The sequence below is a fragment of the Macaca nemestrina genome, chromosome 8 (assembly GCF_043159975.1).
Source record: "Macaca nemestrina isolate mMacNem1 chromosome 8, mMacNem.hap1, whole genome shotgun sequence".
Classification (NCBI taxonomy): domain Eukaryota; kingdom Metazoa; phylum Chordata; class Mammalia; order Primates; family Cercopithecidae; genus Macaca; species Macaca nemestrina.
In genome coordinates this window covers 95,229,328-95,250,710 of record NC_092132.1, presented here as the reverse complement: position 1 = coordinate 95,250,710, position 21,383 = coordinate 95,229,328, and the positions used below count along the sequence as shown (strand labels likewise).

At 35.1% G+C, this 21,383-nt stretch overlaps 1 protein-coding gene and 1 non-coding gene across 21 annotated transcripts in view; both read left to right on the top strand.

The window, feature by feature from the left end:
* Nucleotides 1–21,383, top strand: part of LOC105495692 (syntrophin gamma 1) — an 893,014-nt gene that overhangs the window by 315,710 nt on the left and 555,921 nt on the right. Inside the window, exon 1 of one of the 20 annotated variants that reach the window (XM_071068263.1) lies at nucleotides 12,723–13,268. The exons of the other annotated variants lie outside the window; for them this stretch is intronic. The gene's annotated coding sequence lies outside the window, so the exon portion shown is untranslated. Of the gene's footprint in view, nucleotides 1–12,722; nucleotides 13,269–21,383 lie in introns of those variants that run through there. 20 annotated transcript variants of the gene reach the window in all.
* On the top strand, nucleotides 12,072–12,177 carry LOC112429178 (U6 spliceosomal RNA). Its single transcript, XR_003021325.1, has one exon. It is a non-coding gene; the product is annotated as a U6 spliceosomal RNA (small nuclear RNA).

The following is a 21,383-nucleotide window of genomic DNA, read 5'->3' as shown; positions in this document are numbered from 1 at the left end:
GTTGTTGAGAAAACAGGATATCCACATGCAAAAAAATGAAATTGGACCCATATCTCAGACCATGTATAAAATACAACTCAAAAGTATTAGAGACAAACATAAGACTGGACACTGTAAAACTACCAGTAGAAAATGGGGGGAAAACTATCTAACATTGGTTTGGGTAATTTTTTTTTTTTTAATTTGACTCAGAAACTATAGTCAACAAAAGCAAAAATAGATAAATAGTGTTACATCACAGTAAAAAACTTCTGCACATCAAAGGAAACAAGAGTGAACAGTCAACCTTCAGACTGAGAGAAAATATTTGCAAGCCATACGTCTGATAAGGGATTAATATCCAAAATACATAAGGAACTCAAAACAACTCTAAAGAAATAAATAATCTGGCCGGGCACGGTGGCTCAAGCCTGTAATCCCAGCACTTTGGGAGGCCGAGACGGGCGGATCACGAGGTCAGGAGATCGAGACTATCCTGGCTAATACGGTGAAACCCCGTCTCTACTAAAAAAATACAAAAAAACTAGCCGGGCGAGGTGGCAGGCGCCTGTAGTCCTAGCTACTCGGGAGGCTGAGGCAGGAGAATGGCGTGAACCCAGGAGGCGGAGCTTGCAGTGAGCTGAGATCCGGCCACTGCACTCCAGCCTGGGCGACAGAGCGAGACTCCGTCTCAAAAAAAAAAAAAAAAAAAAAAAAAAAAAAAAAAAAAAAAAAAAAAGAAATAAATAATCTGGTTAAGAAACGGGAAAGGAACCTGAATTTCTCCAAACATAATACAAATAGCTAACAGATACATAATAAAACGTTCAACATCACTAATCACTGGGGAGATGCAAACTAAAACTACTATGAGACATTGCCTTATTTCTGTTAGAATGGTTGTTATTACAGAAAATACAAAAGACAAGCATTGGCACAGATATGAGAAAAGAGAACCCTCGTACACTAATGGTGGGAATGTAAATTAGTGCAACTATTATGAAAACAATATGGTGGTTTCTCAAAAAACTAAAAAGAGAGTTACCATATGATCCAGCAATCCCACTTCTGGGTATTTACCCAAAAGATTTGAAATCAATATGTCAAAGAGAAGTCTGAACTCCTATGTTCATTCCAGCACTGCTCAAAATAGCCAAGTGATTGAATAAACTTTAGTGTCTATGAAGGGATGAATGAATAAAGCAAATGTAGTATATATGCAAAATGCAACACTATTTAGCCCTAAAATATGAAGTTCTGTTGTTTGTCACAACATAGATGGAGAATATTATGCTAAACTAAATAAGCCAGAAACACGAAAGACAGATGTCACATGTTCTCACTTATATATGAAATCTGAAATGAAAAGTTTAAAATAGAATAGAAAGGTGGTTATGAAGTCTGGGGACTGGAGGAAACGGGAAGACAATAATCAAAGGGTACAAAGCCTCAGTTAGAAGGAATACATTTGGTTTATTTTTTAAATCAGTAACACAAAATGCTGAATATGATTAATAACTGAGTGCTGTGCATTTCAGTTTTGCTGAGAGTAAGTTTCTCATGTTCTCACCATCATAATTGTTGCATATTTGAAGTGATAAATATGTTAATTAGCTTAATTTAGTCATTTTACATTATGTTGAACTATCATGCCACTTTGTACTCTATAAATATATTCAACTATAAATACAATTAAAAAATAAAATGAACACAAATTCTATGCAACCTCTTCTTGAAAATGAAAGAGGATAAAACTTACCAATTCATTTTAATGAAGCTAGCACTACTGTTCCAAAATTAGCAAAGATAGAATCAAAATAAGAAAAGACAAAAATAAATAAACTACAGAGCAATATGTCTTGAAAATATAGATGTAAAACTGTTTTTTAAAATGTTGTAAAGTAGAATTAGGCAACATATATAGGAAACATACACTGTGACCAAGGGGTCTTACTCCAGGCAAGCAGGCTGTTTCAACATTTTAAAAGCAATTAGTAAAATCCATGATTTTAGTAGGCTAAAAAGAAAAATCACCTGAAGAATAATTTGACAATTCAGCACACATTTATGATTAATAAATACTCTCAGAAAATTAATAGTGGGAAAGAACATCCTGAACTTAATAGAGAGGATCTACAAAGAAAAAAAGAAAAACTACAGCTAACATAATACATAATGGTGAAAGAGTGAATCTTTACCCTTGAGTTTAGAAACAAGGCAAGATGTTTACTCTTTTCAATTTTTGTGAACATAGTCCTGACATTTTTAGACAGTGCAAGATGACTTGGAAACATATGCATAAGAGTCTGAAGGAAGAAATAATATTGTCCCTATTTGTAGATCACATGATCACCTACATAGAAAATCTTAAGGAATATAAAAACTAACCTCCTAGAACTAATAAGTAAGTTCAGCAAAAAACACAAAAATACAGATAAATGTTCAAAAATTGCTTTGTATTTCTATATATTAGCAATACATTGAACCTAAAAATAAAATTCCAGTATTATTTACAATTGCTCAAAAAATGATAAAATGCTGTGATTTAAACTTAAAATATCTACAGGACTTTAAGCTGAAAACTCAACAATTCTGGTGCAATAAATAAAAAATGAAAATAAAGTCATACTGTGTTCGTGGATTATAACACCCAAAATAGTGAAGATGTCATTGTCAAATGGATATATAAGTTTAATGAAATTCCTGCAAAAATTTTAACTAGATATGTTGTGGATATAGATGTTATTGTTGTAAAATTTATAGTCAGCCAAAAAAAAAATGTAATAGCAAAAACAGTTTTGAAAAGAAAGAATAAAGTAGGATGGATCATTATACCTGATTCTCAAGATTATGGCACACAGTTATCAAACTATGTGGTATCAGCAGAGGGATAGGATACATAGATCAATGGACCGGAATAGATGCTCCAGAAATAGTCACATACAAATATGACCAGGTGATTTTTGACAAATATTCAAAGCAATTAAATGGAGGAAGGATAGTCTTTTCAAAAAATGGTACTGGAGTAATTGGATATCGACAGGTAAAAGTAAACCGTGATTTAAACTTTACTCCTCATGTAAAAGAAATAGATAAAGAAAACTTCAAAATGGAACATAAATTTAACTTCAACCTTTAACTTTATAAAACTTTGAGAAAAAAATATAGGAGAAAATACTAGGACCGAGAGTTTGGTTAAGACTTCTTAGACATGAACACCAGAAGCATGGTCTATCCAAAAACATCAATCAAAAATCAATTAAACACTAGCTTTGAAAATTCTCTGTTAAGAAGATGAAAGACAAGCCACAAGCTGGCAAAATAACCTTCAAACCACAAATCTGATAAAGAGCCCATATCTAGAATTTATAAAGTAATCTCAAAACTTCACTTTAAAAAACCCCACTAATTAGAAAATGGAAAAAATAATGAAGACACATTTCACTAAAGGGGCTATATGGATGGCAAATAAGCACCTGATAGAATGTTAAACATTGCTAAACTTTAAGGAAATGAAACTCATCCTAGCAATATAATGTCCTACAATGTTAGGAGAGCTAAAGTAAAAGTTACTGATAATTCCAAAAGCTGGTGAAGAGAAAGAGAAAATGGATCGCTCATATATTTCTGTAAGGAATATAAAGTCAAAAAGCCCCTCTGAAAAAATATTTTGGCATTTTTTAAATCAAACCAAACAGAAATTGACCATGTTAACCAGTGACTGTACTCCTGGGCATTTATTCTAGAGACATACAAATTTATGCTTACACAAGATCCATACACAATTATTCATACCAAATTCATTTGTAATAGCCAAAGCCTGGAAATAATCAAATGTTCTTAAATAGTTGAATGATTAAACAAACTTTTGTACCTCCATATCATGATATACTTTTCAGCAGTAAAAAGGAATGAACTAATGATATATACCAAAGCTTGAATGGATATGAAGAGCATTACGCTAAAGAAAAAAGGCTGTATCAAAAATTGCATACTGTGTGATGCCACTGAATGACAAAATGATTAAAATAGCAAGCAGGTTAGTGGATTCCATGGGTTAGTTGTGTGTGTAACTACAAAACAGTAGCATGAGGGAGATGTGGTCATGGAACAGTTTTTCAAAATAGTTCTGTATCTTCATTTGGCATTGGTAACCAGAATCTAAACATGCAGTAAAATGGCATTGCACTATACACACACTTTGTACCAATGTCAATTTTCTGCGATGATATTTTGCCATAGTTACATAAAGTGCAACCAATGGAAAAAACTGGGTGAAGGGTACAAGCAACCTCTCTAGACTGTCTTTAAAACTTCCTGTGAATGTTTACAAATTCAAAATAACAAGTTAAAATATGTTACATTTATAAAACCATATCCTAAATATTGCTACTACTAGTAATTCTAAATATTATCAAAACAAAACAAGATAAATTTATATTACAAAGTGACTAAAAATGACATCATGCCATCACTTCAACTTTTAAAAATGCTCCTTTGGGTCTCTTTTTCTGATAGATCATATCAGAATATTTTTGCTAGAATAAGAAAAGGAGGACAATAGCTAACAGGTATAAGCTACTATTAGTAGATGTGGAAAAATTGATAACATTGGCAGAAACGGTCATATAATATTAGACAAAATCAGTGTAAGGAAAGATGCAGGGGCATTGGGAAATTTCAGTGAAAAGTTAAAACTGAAAGAAGGTTAGCTTGGTTAGTTGACAAAAATTTAAGAAATGCTGACAAATATACACTGTTCTCTACTGGACATATTTCAAAAGGAATTGAAATCAGCATGTCGAACAGATATCTGCACTCTCATATTCATTGCAGCTGCATCATAATAGCCAAGACATGGAAGTAACGGATGGAGGAATGTATAAAGAAAATGTGTAATATGTATATAGTGGAATAGTACTCCATCATAAAAAGAAGGGAATTCTGACACTCGCGACAACAGGGATGAATGTGGAGGGCATTATGTTAAGTGAAATGAGCCAGGCACAGAAAGACAAACATAACAAGGTTTCACTGGTGTGGGACCCGAAAACCTTGTTCTCATAAATAGAGTTAATATATCCTGCAAAACATCATGTTGTACTTGATAAATACATACAATTTTATCTGTCGATTTAAAATAAAAACAAAAATTGCGATATCAAAACAACAGGTTTTCTAATAAAAAAATGTACAGCGATCTGTGAGTGGAAATCAATCAACACATTTTTGTTGGAAAAAATAAATATCAAGGTCAACTATGCTTATTATTGTAATAAACTTGCTGCTTTATGGGGAATGCAGTTGACTAGTGGATTACGTGCGAAAGAAAAAGTTCATTAGATAAGAAGTATGTTAAGGATTTGAAAAACAATTATGATTCTCTTTCTTTTTACTTTGTAGGTTTTCTTTCCCTAAACGCATGGGAAGACAACAGTATAAAAGTATTCAAAATAAATGTGCTTCGGTTTTCTTATTTTCCTCCAAGTAAAATATGTTAGCTGTTTCTCACAAAAACTTCAGCCAAAAAAAAAAAAAAGAAAAAGAAAAAATGTTTCTAGCATTATTTAAATTCAAAGTAGATAATATTCTACCCATAAAGAAATTCAGACAGTTAAATAATCTTTTCTCAGTGAGTTTATAAACAAACCTAAGAGAATAAAGCCCAGTTATCTAAAAGAACAGTGTAGGTGTCTCTGTCCAACAGTGTGAGAGATTTTTGAATGGTCTTGGGAGTATGGAGGAGAGACTGTCCCACTTTAAAATGGTACAGTTTTACCTGGATGGCTTTTCTATATTACACAAATTTTCTTTTCCTAGTCTAACAGAGTGCCACTATAGATTATTATAGTATGCTATATTGCTCAGTTATACTGAACACAGAAGTAACAAATTAAGAAGATATAATTTTTTTGAATAGAAAATAGACCATAACTGAATGTAGACAAACATTTCTTAATATTTATTTCTAATTAATATTTTAGTGACTAAGCTCTCAAACCCTCTCCTTCCAAGGTGTGATTCAGGTGCATTATTTTTATACATTTAAATTTTACAGGTGATATAAAGCTCTGAATGTTTACAGAAACTTTTTAATTATAAATTTAAAAAAATATATATGTATATATACAGATATAAAATAATATAATGAACTGAAATGTAGACATTATGCAGCTTCAACAAATGTCAATATGTTGTTAGTTTTGTTTCTTCTAGACCCCGCCCCATTCATTTCTCCACTACTTTCTCTGGGTTATTTGGAAGCAAATCCTAGATATCAAAAAACTTCCTCTTTAAGTAGTTCAGTGTGTGTATCTAAAAAATGACTTTTTGGTTTACAGCAATACCATTATCATAAATATTGCTTGAATACAAACAAGTACTTAGTATTTGAATTTCCCCAATTGTTACGGATTATTTTGTAATAATTTATTAAAATCAGAAATCTAGTAAACATTAAGAATCATACACTAAATCTCTCTTTCCTCACTCTTTATTTTATTACCTTTATTTCTTTTTTCTTGCAGTTCATTTCTTGAAAGAAACAGAACCTTTGTCTGATGGTGTTTCTCCCAGTCAGGATTTGTTTTCAATTGCTTTTTCATGGAGTAGGTTAACATGATCCTCTACTCTCTCTATATTTCCTGCTGATTTGTAATTGGAGCTCTAAGGTTGATAAAATTTGGGTTCCAATATCTTTGGCAAGAATACTTTATTGGCGATGTCATGTAAGTCTATCAGATGCCGTGTGTTAACTTTCTCTCTTTTCATGAATTTGGCCATCATTGCTGATCGTTGATTAGATTTCTTATTTCATTAGCATGTTGAAGTGACATTCACTTATTCCCTAGCATACATTTAATGGAAAACATCATCTTACCAACTATTCAGGTAACTTGAAGGATAGACCTTATAGAAAAGACAGGAAAAAATGCTCAATTATTTATCTCTACTTTCAATATAATGACTTTTTCCCAAACTCTCCTTCAAAGAAGGCAAAAAGGGATTTTATTTTAGTACCCATTTAAATTCATAGTTTTAAACATATTTGCTCCATCACTTTAAAGATTCTCACTGATGCTAAAATAATCTCAAATTTGGCCAATAGGAACTTCTTCATATTGTCTCCTGAGTCTATATAATAGATCCTAATAGTATTTGGTAGTGTTTTATCTTTTTTATAAGAGATTTTAAAGGTTATATATTACTTGCCCTGAAATTACCTATTTCTATAAAAAAAGATATTTAAAGATGAAACTCTGGGCACTCTGGCTACTCATTACTACTCAAACAGTCATGGTTTCTTTGCCTATTACAAGAAAGATGCAACTTTTTATTTTCAAGATGAGACACATCATGAGATCATATCCTGATTAAAATTGTTGAGCCACATGGATAGGAAGAATCAATATTATTAAAATGGCCCTACTGCCCAAAGCAGTTTCTAGATTCAATGCTATCCCTATCATACTACCAATGAGATTTTTCACAGAATTAGAAAAATGTCTAAAATTCATATGAAACCCAAAATGAACCCAAATAACCAAAGCAACCCAAGCAAAAAGAACAAAACTGGAGGGATCACACTGCTTGACTTCTAACTATACTACAAGGCTACTGTAAGCAAAATAACATGGTACTGGTACAAAAGTAGATACATAGGCCAATAGAACAGATTAAAGAACCCAGAGATTAAGTAACACATCAACAACCATCTCATCTTTGTGAAAGCTGGCAATAACAAGAAATGGGAAAAGAACTCACTATTCAATAAATGATGTTGGAATGACTGGCTAGCCATATGCATGAGATTAAAACTGGACCCCTTCTTTACGCCATATATAAAAATCAACTTAAGATGGATTAAAGACTTAAATGTAAAACCTAAAACTATAAAAATCCTAGAAGAAAACCTAGGATATATCATTCTGGACATTATTTCTGGCAAAGATATCATGACAAAGACTCAAAAAGCAACTGCAACATAAACAAACATTGACAAGTGGGACTTAATTAAGCTGAAGAGCTTTGCACAGCTAATAAAACTATCAACAGAGTAAACAGACAACCTACAGAATGGAAAAAAAATTGCAAAGTGTGCTTCTTATGAAATTCTGATATCCAAAGTCTACAAGGAACTTAAATTTGCAAGAAGAAAACAAACAACCCCTTTAAAAGATGAGCAATGTTCATGGACAGACACTTCTCAAAAGAAGAAATACACATGAACAACAAGCATATAAAAAATGCTCAACATTATTATCATTAGAAAAATGCAAATCAAAACCACAATGAGATACCATCTCACACCAGTCACAACGGCGATTATTAAAAAGTCAAAAAATAACAGATGTTAGAGAAGTTGTGAGAAAGGGGAATGCTATATACAGCTTTTAGGAATGTAAATTAGTTCAGCCACTGTGGAAACCAGCTTAGCAATTTCTCAAGGAACTTAAAACAAAACTACCATTCAACCCTGCAATCACATTACTGAGTACATACCCGAAGGAATATAAATTGTTCTACCATAGAAACATTTGCATATCTATGTTCATCACAGCACCATTCAGAATAGCAAAGACAAGGAGTCAACCTAGATGCCCATCAGTGGAAGACTGGATGATTTAGTTCATTCTCACACTGCTATAAAGATACTACCCAAGACTTGGCAATTTATAAACAAAGAAGGTTTAATTGTCTTACAGTTCTGCATGACTGGAGAAGTCTCAGGAAACTTACAATCATGGTGGAAGGGGAAGCAGGCACCTTGTTCACAAAGCAGCAGGAAAGAAAGTGTGTGCAAACGCTAGAAAAACTACCATTTATAAAACCATCATATCTTGTGAGAATTCACTTACTATCCATGAGAACAGCATGATGGAAACTGCCCCCATAATCTAATTACTCAGCTGTAAATGAGGACCAGTTGACAATGGAATTTCTCCTAATATCAGGGGTATCAGAATAATTTCTGATTTCTCTGCTCCACTTTCTCCTAGAGTCACTGCTGATATCACCAAGGATTGTTGCAGTGTGTGGTTCAGGCTTCCAAATATTTTAGGTTTGTGAAGATACTTCATTAATATTGTTATAGATGTTCTTCCTAGTTTTGTTTGTTCCTTTAATTATTCACTAGGTTTATACTGCTTATGCTGTTGTTTCATTTATTTCAGGGATCAGGGGAGAGTTAAAGATTTGGGGGTAGGTAAATCTACCATTATCTTTCCAGACCTTGGTCTCAATTTGATAGTATGCTCAGCAGTTAGAACAGCATCAAGTTAAAAACCCCAATTATCCTTTCTGATATAAGAACAACCTTTGAGCTCCATCGCATCTGAAAATTCACTAAGTAATTATAATCTTTTGGCTTCTGCAATGGGCAGGAAGTTGTAGGAATATTTGTAAGAACAGTTAATGCTAAAAATATTGGGGTTAATGGAAAGACATACTACAGACTCTCTTGGTATTTGTGGAGAGAGCTCATTAATATGCCTGTTAGACTTTTGCAATGAGACATGCTTAGATATTTCCATTTGAAGGAAGTAAATGAACCAAAAAGGAAATACTATTTTTGCTCCTGAAATACAGACAAGGCTTTGCATATTGTTTACTTTCGCAAGGATTCCAAGCACTGTTCTTTTATTAAGTTGGTTTTGTATTTTTAATTTCAGTAGAAAGTGACAACAGGCTGAACTGCTGTTCTGAATATCGGAATTCACAATTTCTCCTTAATAATGTTTGTGGAATAAATGAGATTTACTTAGCTAAAAAATTTAAAATTCTAGTAAGTCTCTTTAGTTACATTTGAAATAATTTAAATTTTATGAACCATCCTGAATCCTGAACTCTACTTTTGCTTTGTGACTTCTTAGAACAAACTAAACCTGTCGCAAGATTTTATATATTATGTAAAAAACAATTTTGTAGCAAGAGAGCTCTCCTCTATGATTAGCAGGAAAGGCGGGAAACAAGCAGCACAGAGGGTCCTGGAGCCCAGTCGAGCTCCATCGTCCCTGACATTGTCTCAGCCCATAGTTAAGCAACACTTCAGTTCTTCATGTTGGCCATGTTCCCTCACCCATAAGTGCTTTATAGCATAATGTTTAAACAAAGAAAACAAGTTTATATAACATAATGCTTAAACAAAGAAAAGAAATTTATGCTGAAGTAATTTTGATTTACCAGTTTCTAAAATAGAGGTATTTCCCATGAGAGATTCATATTCCAATTTCATATTTTTTAATCTCAAGGTGATGATTTATATTTTTCTGTTTTTTTTTTTCCCTAGCAATGAAGGGTGATAAATAGAAGAAAGGTAGTCTAGATGTAATTAAACCTTGATAAATTCAAACAGAGTCCACTGTAAAAAGCCATTAGGGAGTTTATGAGGTCATAGGATAGTCTTCTCTTTCCTTGGGAAGTTAGAGTAAGTAGAAAGACAATTTCCTCTCAGTCTGGATAAAGGCTAGTGACAGAGTAAAAAGTTCTGATACACTTATACTTCCAGAGTTAATGTTTACATTTGTTTTGTGTTTTTAATTTTACAAAGTGTTTTGAAATATTGTGATTCATTAAATTTTTTTTTCCTCTCTAGCTACTGATTTATGTGAACCTACATTACATTTAAGGTCAAATATATAGAAAGAAGAGCAGAGAGTGTGAATGGCAATGGCTTGCCATCAGAGAGATACTTTGAGAAAGACAAGTTCAGACTGAATGTTACTAGGTGAGGTGACAGAATGGTTCGAGGTAAATGGAGGAAAAACAATATTTTTTTAATGTGTGGCAATATTCTGTTGAAGTTTAGTCTCTAGCCTGCCACAGTGACAAAGATGAAACTATGCAATATTTCTATGAATCTGTTTAGGGGCTGGAGTAAGGAGCAATCATTTAGGTGGGTGGTGTCTGATGTTCCAGTGGGCAGACATTCAGCATCTATGAAGCTTCTTCAAGGCCTTAAGTATTGCTTTTAGGTTTATGTGAACAGACTTTAATTTTCGCGAAGAGAAGAGTAAGGTGATGTCCCAGTGTGAAGAGGAAGTTGCAAAAACAGTTTTCATAGTGTGCCAACATGAACTAAGTTAGAACTATATTGATGAGCAGGGTTAATGATTCGTACTAGATGGGATAATAATGAACTTTAAAATTAAGCAGTAATTCCTCTTCTCAGCTTGGATGTGCCTCAGAGGATGCAGGTAGAACTCGGGAAGCAATAAGGATCCCACTGCCCAGCATTAACATACCAGTCTCAGGTTATCTGCGCACAATCTTGAGGTTCTCACTGCAAACACTAAACCTCACTCCTGGAGTGATGGGGGATTTAGGCTGAGGCTCTGCCTTCTTTTATGTACCACACCTATATATACCTGTGGCTTGGAAGGGACATTATTTAACCCATGTGCCTCAGAGTTGTCGAAAATAAAGGCAAGAAGAAGTGGATATGCTTGGTTATGAGTTAAAGTGTGAATTCTTGTCATCACTACTAATCAATTAGGGAGGGCCTTTATCATTATCTTAAAAGTTTATTTTAAAAAATATTGTCGGAGAAGGGAAACGGATGTCATGTGATCATATCAGGCATCTATCTAACATGTTATTTCTGTTCATCCTAAAGTCATCCTACTTATTCTCATGTTTTATGGATTACTATTACTGATATTACTTAGTATTAATTCTTGGTAAATTTTTAAATTATGTATATGTGTGTGTGTCTTTGTTCATTTGAAATGCTTCAATTAAATGTCTGAGATATGGTAATTTCTAAAGAGCAGAAATTTATTCCTCATAGTTCTGGAAGCTGGGAAATCCAAGATGAAAATCCCAGCATTTGGTTAGTGAGGACCTTCTTGCTGCATCCTCACTTGGCAGAAGACAGAAGAGCAAGCTGGCTGCATGCTGCTATGTGAGGCGTATGTTGTAAAGGACTTGGTTCCATTAACAGAGGTGTTTTCATGGCCTAATTACTTCATAAAGGCCCCACGTCTTACTACCATCGTATTGGCAACACTGGAATTTTGGAGGGGACGCATTCAAATCGCAGCATACATATATACAGAGCATGTATGTATGTACTCTTAAGAACCCTTGCTTTCATGCTCATTTTGCAACACAGATACTAATATTGTAAAGACACAGAGAAGATTAGCATGGCTCCTAGGCAAGGATGATATGCAGATTCATGAAATATTTCATATTTAATAAATAAATACATAAAGGAACTTTTGTCTTCCCTTCCCTCAAGCCTCCAATGTTCTTGAACCTTCTGGCTGTTAAGAAGCCTGTTCAGGAGTGAGAATCTGGTCATTAACCTACACCCAGGTCAGCTCATCCCCAAAGCCCTGGAGGCCAGCAACAGGTAGGACAAATCTAGATTGGGACTCTCACTGCCAGTTAATCCGTGAAACTCTGGGCAGCTCACTCTCTCTGAACCTCACTTTTCCCATCTGTAAAATGAAATGCTCCCTCCTAACTGGAGCCCTCCTTCCTCTCGATGGATCACCAGATAGATAGATACATAGATGATAAATAGATGATAGATAGATAGACAGATACACACACATATCTACATATATATATAATACATATATATAAAATACATCTACACATATATAATACATAATCTACATATATAATACTATATATGTATATATACACATATATTCTTATGCATACATATATATGTATACATAAAAAAGCAAATATATATATATGTGTGTGTGTGTGCATATATATATATATATGAGAAAAGATCCCCAGATGATTAGACTACAACAAAGGCACCTTCCATCTTTCTGGTTGCTAAAACTCTATTTAAGATAAGGTAAAGGAGAAAATAAGTTATTTCCCTAGTGTTGGGCATGCAAATACATCTGGAGATATAATTGTCATCAAACAACACAAATGTTCATAGCTTGCTTAACACATCCCCAGAGCACTCACATTCAGAAGCTCTAAAGCCACTACATTCATTGTGCAGATCCACACAGTAATTTTCTAACCTAAACTCTTCTTTCTTAAAAGGATTGTTACAGTTAAATGAATGGTGACTTGAAATCTGGTTCACATCTTTATTTAAAAAAAAATTACAGTGATGAAAAAGAAGTTATGTTTGATAATTATCAGGAGCTAAAGCAGCAGAGCCTTTACAAAGAGGAGTTACAGAACACTTTTCCTCTGATTTTCCAAAGCAGTAACCTAACTATCAGAAGAAAGGGAATGGATACACCCTGAGATATTTAGGAGCATATCTGGAATCACTTCTGGTGGAAATATGTTTCTGAAACCTAGAGGTAATTTTTAATGTATTTTTCCACATTTTCTGTCTTATCGATATTTTTATTTGGTTTATCATAAAGAAAATGTCTTATATAAAGCTTTGAATAAAGCTGATGCTCTAAGAAGATGCATTCTAGACCAGGTGTGGTGGCTCACACCTGTAATCCCAGGACTTTGGGAGGCAGAGGTGGGTGGATCACTTGAGGTCAGGAGTTCAAGATGAGCCTGGTCAACATAGTGAAACCTCGTCTCTACCAAAATACATTAGCTGGGCATGGTGGTGTGCGCCTGTAATCCCAACTACTTAGGAGGCTGAAGAAGGAGAATCACTTGAACCTGGTAAGTGGAGGTTGCCCTGAGCCAAGATTGTGCCACTGCACTCCAGCCTGGGTGAAAGAGTGAGAATCCATCTCAAAAAAAACCAAAAAAACAAAAACAAAAACAAAAACAAAAGGCCGGGCCCAGTGGCTCACGCCTGTAATCCCAGCACTTTGGGAGGCCGAGGCGGGCGGATCACAGGGTCAGGAGATCGAGACCACGGTGAAACCCTGTCTCTACTAAAAATACAAAAAATTAGCCGGGTGTCGTGGCGGGCGCCTGTAGTCCCAGCTACTCGGGAGTCTGAGGCAGGAGAATGGCGTGACCCCGGGAGGCGGAGCTTGCAGTGAGCCGAGATCCGGCCACTGCACTCCAGCCTGGGGGACAGAGCGAGACTCCGTCTCAAAAAAAAAAAAAAAAGAAAAAGGAAAAAACAGAAAATTTATTGTATTTATTCTGTAGCTTTTTATGGAAGCTTATGTACTGATGTGAACCCTCCAAATATGTACACATTCCAACTTGTGAGGTGTAGGAGTGGGTAGTCATTATCTACCCTGTATCTTTCCATTACTTTGTTTGTATAGCCATATCTATATCACTTATGTATTATCATGTTATTACTATATAATTATCTATTATCACATATTATCTATTTATATTACCATATTATCTATTTAAGGAAAATATAAGCATGCAAATAAACATAGAAAATATAAGCACATATACTACCTTTTACTTATTTATGTGCTTATAGAAAATAAATAATGTATTTTTTAGAATAGCATTGCATAGAAATCATGAAATTTTCTTTGATTCATGCAGGACTTATAGAGCATGTCTGTTGAGATCTATGAGTTTGTCTATTATTTCTATTAAGGTTTTGAAATAGTTTTTTGAATATTGACACAAAATAAATAAATTTAACTTCTGAGAGTTAATTACATATCAGAATTAGTAAACTGTTGAACAAAAAAAAATACGTCTATAAAATATTTAAGAATAAATTGACAGCTAATGGTATATGTTTGGATAAATGAGTCCTGAATTATCTTAATACATATTTAAAAGACCTCTGTGAAAATTAATTATATTCTAATATTTTAACAGTCTGACCAAAAATTACGTGATAATATTATCTGACATTTAAGGTTCATAAAAAATTGCAATTATATATGCTTAGTTAGGATTTGATGCAAGTGTAGTGTTTCTGAATTTACAGATATTTTTGAATAATTTAATTATGGAGTAACTTTTCCCTATTTTACTAAAAATTATCTAGATCAATTTGATTTTTAAAGATCCTCTCATCTTTCTTTCCACCTATACTGTATCCATCTTAGAAATTAAAACTCTCCGAATTTGAAGGGATTTTAAAATGCAAATGTCTGTTTGCTACTTCAAACAATTATACCCATTGTTTAACCATTTTTAAACATCTTCAGGGATACAGAACTCACCAGTTTTAACACAACACTTTTTGGGCCTACTCTAAGAGCAAATGTGATGCATTTTAAGGCATTTGTGTGTGGGCCAGGTCTCAGGGTAATTAATTATTTTATTTTTTTTTTAGCGTGCCATGGACATACACACAGATTACATGTTCTAGAATGTTAAACTAGAGTTTAAAACTCTAATAAGTTTCTTCTTGTCATTTTATGAAAAAAGCAAATACATGGTGCAAGAATGAACATATGATTTAGGATAGGAATAATTGATATATCCCCTGATATCTCCTTTTACTTCATTGAGATAACCATAGAAGAATGAGGAATAGACCTTTGTGTCATTGAGCTGGTGTTTTAGGGGAAGGGGAATATATTAGGCCATTCTTGCATTGCTATAAAGAAATACCTGAGACTGGGTGATTTATAAAGAAAAGGTTTAATTGGCTCATGGTTCTTCAGGCTATACAAGCAGGTTGCTGGCATCTGCTTGGCTTCTGGGGAGGCTCAGGGAGCTTTTACTCATAGCAGAAAGTGAAGTGGAAGCAGACATGCAGGAGCAAGAGACAGAGAGTAGTGGGAAGTTGAGTACCCACAGTTTAAAACACGTAGATCCTGAGAGTACCACTCACTATCACGAGGACAGCACCAAATCATAAGAAATCCAGTCCCATGTCCCAAACACCTCCCACCAGGCCCCACTGCCAACAATGGGGATTACAATTCAACATGAGATTTAAGAGGCGACAAATATCCAAACAATATCTGATAAGTATTTTAGTAAGTGGGGAAACTCTTTTCTTCACTGCGTTAACAGGCTCAAAGTATCAAGGCAGGCTTACAAAATCCCACCTTAGATCCTTCTGTTATTCATATTTGTGTTTCACAGCACTCTAAAATATAAGTCATGAGCTTCAAAACCATATCCCCGATTCCAAAAGTCTGTGAATGTCCTACCTGAAGCATATATATTTTTAAATTCTAGGTTGAGCATGCTTAATTTTCTGTTTCATTCAGGAGGACTATGGTTACTTTAAATTTTAATATAAAATTTAGCTGCTCTGAACATAGGGAGCTCTATTAGCACAGCAGACATTCTCATGGGCTCCATCCTGAATATCTACCGCATCCACAAATATAAGAATATTTACCAACTCTTTGCCAATGTAAGACCGCATAATGGTTAGTTAAGCATCAAGACATTCATGGTTAAGAAAAACTTGCAGTCTCAAATATGCTTGGCGATCACAGAATAGATGCTAGATTGTAATTCACAGAGGGAAAGGGATAGACAGACATTCTCAAAGCTAGGAGTAATTTTCATTAGAAAAATTTTATTGTACAGTTTAAAGTATGATTCATGTTAATACAAGTAAATGCCATTCTTACATTTTTCCCATTATCTTTCTTGCAACAAAAGTTTTATTATGTTTTCTTGGTTAGATCAGAGCAATTACAACTCTCAAGGTGTCTAGGAATAGTCTCAGTGCATGTGTATGCAGCAATAAACATGTTTCATTCTTGGGGTCAATGAGATTGTTCTCTCTCTTCCAAATGGCCTAAGAAGTCAACAGACCAAATCATGTTTGGGGTTTCTCTCACACTCCTGAAAACACTCTGATCTGGAGTTTTCAGTAATTCCTTGATTTGGGACAGATCACCAGACTATAGATTCTTTGATTTCTTCTGCTTTGTTAAGTTTGATAGTTAAATAAGTAGCAGCATGGTATGGAGGGAGGAGCAGAAACTGTAAAGTGAATGTAAAATAGCCCAGGTATGGTGGTTCACACCTGTAATCTCAGCACTTTGGGAGGCCAAGGCATGCAGATCACCTGAGATCAAAAGATCGAGACCATCTTGGCCAACCAGATGAAACCCCATCTCTATTAAAATACTAAAAATACAAAAATTAGCCAAGCATGGTGGTGCATGCCTGTAAACTAAGCTACTTGGGAGGCTAAGGCAGGAGAATCCCTTGAACTCAGGTGGCAGATGTTGCCATGAGCCGATATCGTGCCACTGCACTTCAGCCTAAGTTGTAGAGTAAGAGTCCGTCTCAAACAAACAAACAAAAGAAAAGAAAACAAAACATAAAAAGAATGTAAAATAGATGTCAAGTCCTCTTCTCATTGTGACCTGGGGCTTCTCAGCCATCCCTGTGAGCTCAACTTTCTTATATGTCAAAGTCATAACACTATAGTGATGAGAATATTTTCATCTTGTGGTAGTCATTATGCGTGATAGAATGTAAGAACAACTCTGCAAACTGTGAAAACTTTGTCGACTATTAAGAATTATATCAATGGCTATCCCATTTGTCCTCAAATTAGGGTAACTGCTAAACAATTATAATCTCAAAAGCCTTGATCAATAAAATAGCCAGATAAAGACTTTATCTATTTTGTAATTAAAGAAAAACAGTGGAAAACACTAAATAATCCCTATTAAAATGTATTAAAATCTCTCATGCACAGAAGTAATACAGACCTGATACTAGATGCATAAAATGTGAAACTATTATAATAGGTAAGTAGATATTGTTTGATCATTTAAAACTGGAGTAGAAATAAAACATCCCTAATGTGCTTATTCTTTGGTAAGTTGCTAGGGCTATAGTAACAATGATCCACCAACTAGATAGCTTAAGGAGCAGATACAAGGGGACATCAAAAAGTGTGTGGAAAAATGGAATTAAAAGATAACAACAAAAATATCAGCTCTATTTCTCAACATAAGTTCCATCAAGTTTAACACACTTTTGTAAATGATGATACCAGATACCAGTCATTTAGTTCATCCATAAAGACCCGAGGATCCTGAGAGTAGAACCATGTCAATGCACTCTTTTTAACATTACTAAGTGAAGAAAAATGAGTGTCTTTCTTTTTTTTTTTAATTAGAAAAGAAAAAAAGAAGTCAGAAGGAGCCAAATCAGGGTTGTAAGGTGGATGCGTAATGATTTCCCTCGAAACACTCACAAAATTGCCCTTATTTGATGACAGGAATGAAAAGGAGCATTGTCATGGTGAAGAAGGGCTCTCTGGTGAAGACTTCTTGGGTATTTTTCTGCTACAGCATTGGTTAACTTTCTCAAATCACTCTCATGATAGAAAGATATCATGATTTGACCCTCCAGAAAGTCAACAAACAAAATGCCTTGAGCATCCGAAAGACTGATGTCATGCTCTTGACTGGTCAACTTTGGCATTGACTAAACTACTTCCACCTCGTTTTAGCCACTGCTTCAGTTGTACTTTGTCTTCTGGATAGAAACACTGAAGCCACTGTTACAATTCTTTAAGTAAGTGCTTCAGGATCTTGACCTCACTTGTTTAAGATTTCCAATGAAAGTTCGGCTCTTGTCTGTAGCTGATCTTGACACAAAGGACTTGGTACCCACTGAATGGAAAGCTTGCTTACCTTTAATTTTTCCATCAGAATTTAGTGAGCTGAACCCATTGAGGTGTTGGCTATTGTTTCTGATATTAGTCATTGGCCCTCTTCCATTAGGGTATGAACAAGATGAACATTTTCTGCACAATTTGTGTATGGTCTACTGCTGCAGACTTCATCATGAATATTGTCTTATCCCTTCTTATAATGAGTTGTCCACTCACAAATGGCTGATTTCTTTGGGCATTGTCCCCATAAGCTGTTCATAAAGCATCCGTGATGTTACCATTCTTCCACCCAAGTTTCACCATATATTTGATGTTTGTTCTTGCTTCAGATTTAGTAGAATTCATATTGCTTTGATAGGGGCCATTTTCAAACTGAAGAAAGCATCATCCTTCTTAATGCCACAAACTAGATTTTGTTCAGCCATGTTATCATAAGTTAGTGCAAGTTACTTTGGTGCAAAAAAATCAAAATCTATGAATAGATTAAAAAAAAATTAGAGACAAATACTCTGTCACCCAGGCTGCAGTGCATGGCATGATCATAGTTTAATGTAACCTCAAACTCTTGGGTTCTGGTAGTCTTCCTGCTTCAGCCTCCTGAGTAGCCAGGGCTAATGGTGCATTCCACCAGTGTAAACTAAAGTGGTTTTTTTTTTTTTTTGGTTTGTTTGTTTTTTTTTTTTGTTTTTTTTCTTTTTTGGAGAGACTGGGTCTTATTATGTTGCCCAGGCTGGTCTTGAAGTCCTGGGCTTAATAAAGTGATCCTCCCACCTCAGCTTCCCAAAGTGCTGGAATTACAGCTGTGAGCCATTGTGCTTGGTCCCATAGGTTTTTCATAATACACATTGTTCATGAGCTTTTTGAAGACCCTTTGTATTTATTGTATCATAATTTTGTAGGCAAGAAGTCTGAGATCAAGTTGTTGGCAGAGTTGGTTTCTTCTGAGAACTATAAAGGAAAGATTAGTTCTGGGACTCTTTCCTTGGCTTATATATGGTTATGGTCATCTTATCCCTGTGTCTCTTCACATCTTCTTCCCTCCATTTTTGTCTTTCTCTGTACCCAAATTTCCCTATTTATAAAGACATGTGTCATGTTAAATTAGAGTCCACACATATGTCTTTATTTTAAGTTGATTAGTTCCACAAAAACCTTGTCTCCATATAAGGTCAGATTCTAAGGTGCAAGTAGTTAGGGCTTCAACATCTGCATAATGGTGGGGGAAGGAAATCGTCAACCCATAAAATAGTCCATGTTTAAAAGTATAGCACCCAAATCAAAGCTCCTTATTTGACAACTATAGAGTTTCCTGTCTCTCCATATTTGACTTTCAATTTCTCTTCAGTCATATGATTTTAAACTCAATTCCCCCAAGGACAAACATGCTGTTATACATCTTTGCATTTCCAAAAGTTGATTTACTTATCCCAAAGATTTTTTCCTTGCTTGACACCTTCATAAATCTCTCTGCATACTACTTTCCTCAGTCAGACTATTAAATCTCCAGTGAAGCCTTTTTCTAACACCTACTTCACCCTTAATGATAAATTCTCCACATTACAAGGCCTCTCTGTTCTTTGTAATGAGTTTATGCTCTTTGAAATGAATAACTCTATCTCTAGATATATCCAGAGACCACTACAAAAATAAGGTACAGAATACACGGCAACCACTAAATATATGTTAAAAGAACAAATAAAAAGAGAACAAAGTGATTAGAGAGATAGAAATAAAGATGGTGGTGCTGCTGATTGTGATATTAGCAATAACTCATATTTCTTGAGTAGTTACCTTATGCCAGGTTTGTGCTAATTGTTTTATAAATTCTATTCTCACTTTACAAATAAAATGTTATAATTTGGCTAAATATCCTGCCTCAGCTTACAAAGCCACTAGAAGGAAATGCCAAAAGAGAGTGCCATCAGCATGGTGGCTATCAAGCTAACGTCAAAATTCCTGTGGAGCATGGGAGCCCAGCCCAGCATAACACCAAATAGAGTGGAGTATGGTACCCTGCATCTGCCACACTGTATCTCCTACTAGATCAGATCACAGACAGGAGAAAATTCTTCCTACAAGGAAAATATAAGCTGGAGACACTCAGTGGTCTTCATCACTGCCAGATATCAATGGTAACTGATAGAGGAGGATCTTCTAGTCCTTACAGGCCCTGAGTTCAGTGTAAAAATTGCTGGAAGTCTGCACAGTTTCAACTCATCCCCAGGGCAGGAGTCCTCATGGCATCTGCAACCCCTATGACCTAAGCAGCTATGGCACAGGCTTGGACATCAGAGCAGAGTTCTGCATAGCAGCAAAACTGCATGCACCTGTCCTCACAAACAGCCAGGCCAGAGGCAGTCCTGCCTCATAAGCTGGCCTAATCTCAGCAGAGAGGATTGGGGGCAACCCCTGGACCCACCTGTACCTGCCCCTAGCTTGACAGCTGCCTGGAGGTAAACCCATTTCTCTAGAGAGAACTCTTGTTCAGTTGTTTAACATATACACACCCACCCCTGTCCCTTACAGCCCTGGCAGTGACCCTGACAATTCAGAAGAGCCTGCCACAAAATCTATTTGACTTCCATGCCTGCATGTGTCCTGCTAATGACTAGTCCACTACCCTTGCGCCTGGCAGAACAACACCATAGTCACAAACTCCTGTAGCCTAGGCCTATAATAATCTCAGATATCACAATCAAAGGTTATAAATGAAGCATCTGTACAGAGAACATGCTACTGAGTTCACCCAGAACCAAAGCCAATGCCACATTCTCAACCAACATCCTGGGATCCATTTACAAGAAAAAGCCTTTTCCTATGAAAGTTACTCCATAAATTGGAAAAAAAACAATTGTTCTGCTAGATACACAGATATCAATGTATGGATACAAGAAACAAAAAAGAAAGAAAATGCAACCACCACAAAATAACACAGTTCTTTGTCTCTAGCAACAGATCATAAATGAAA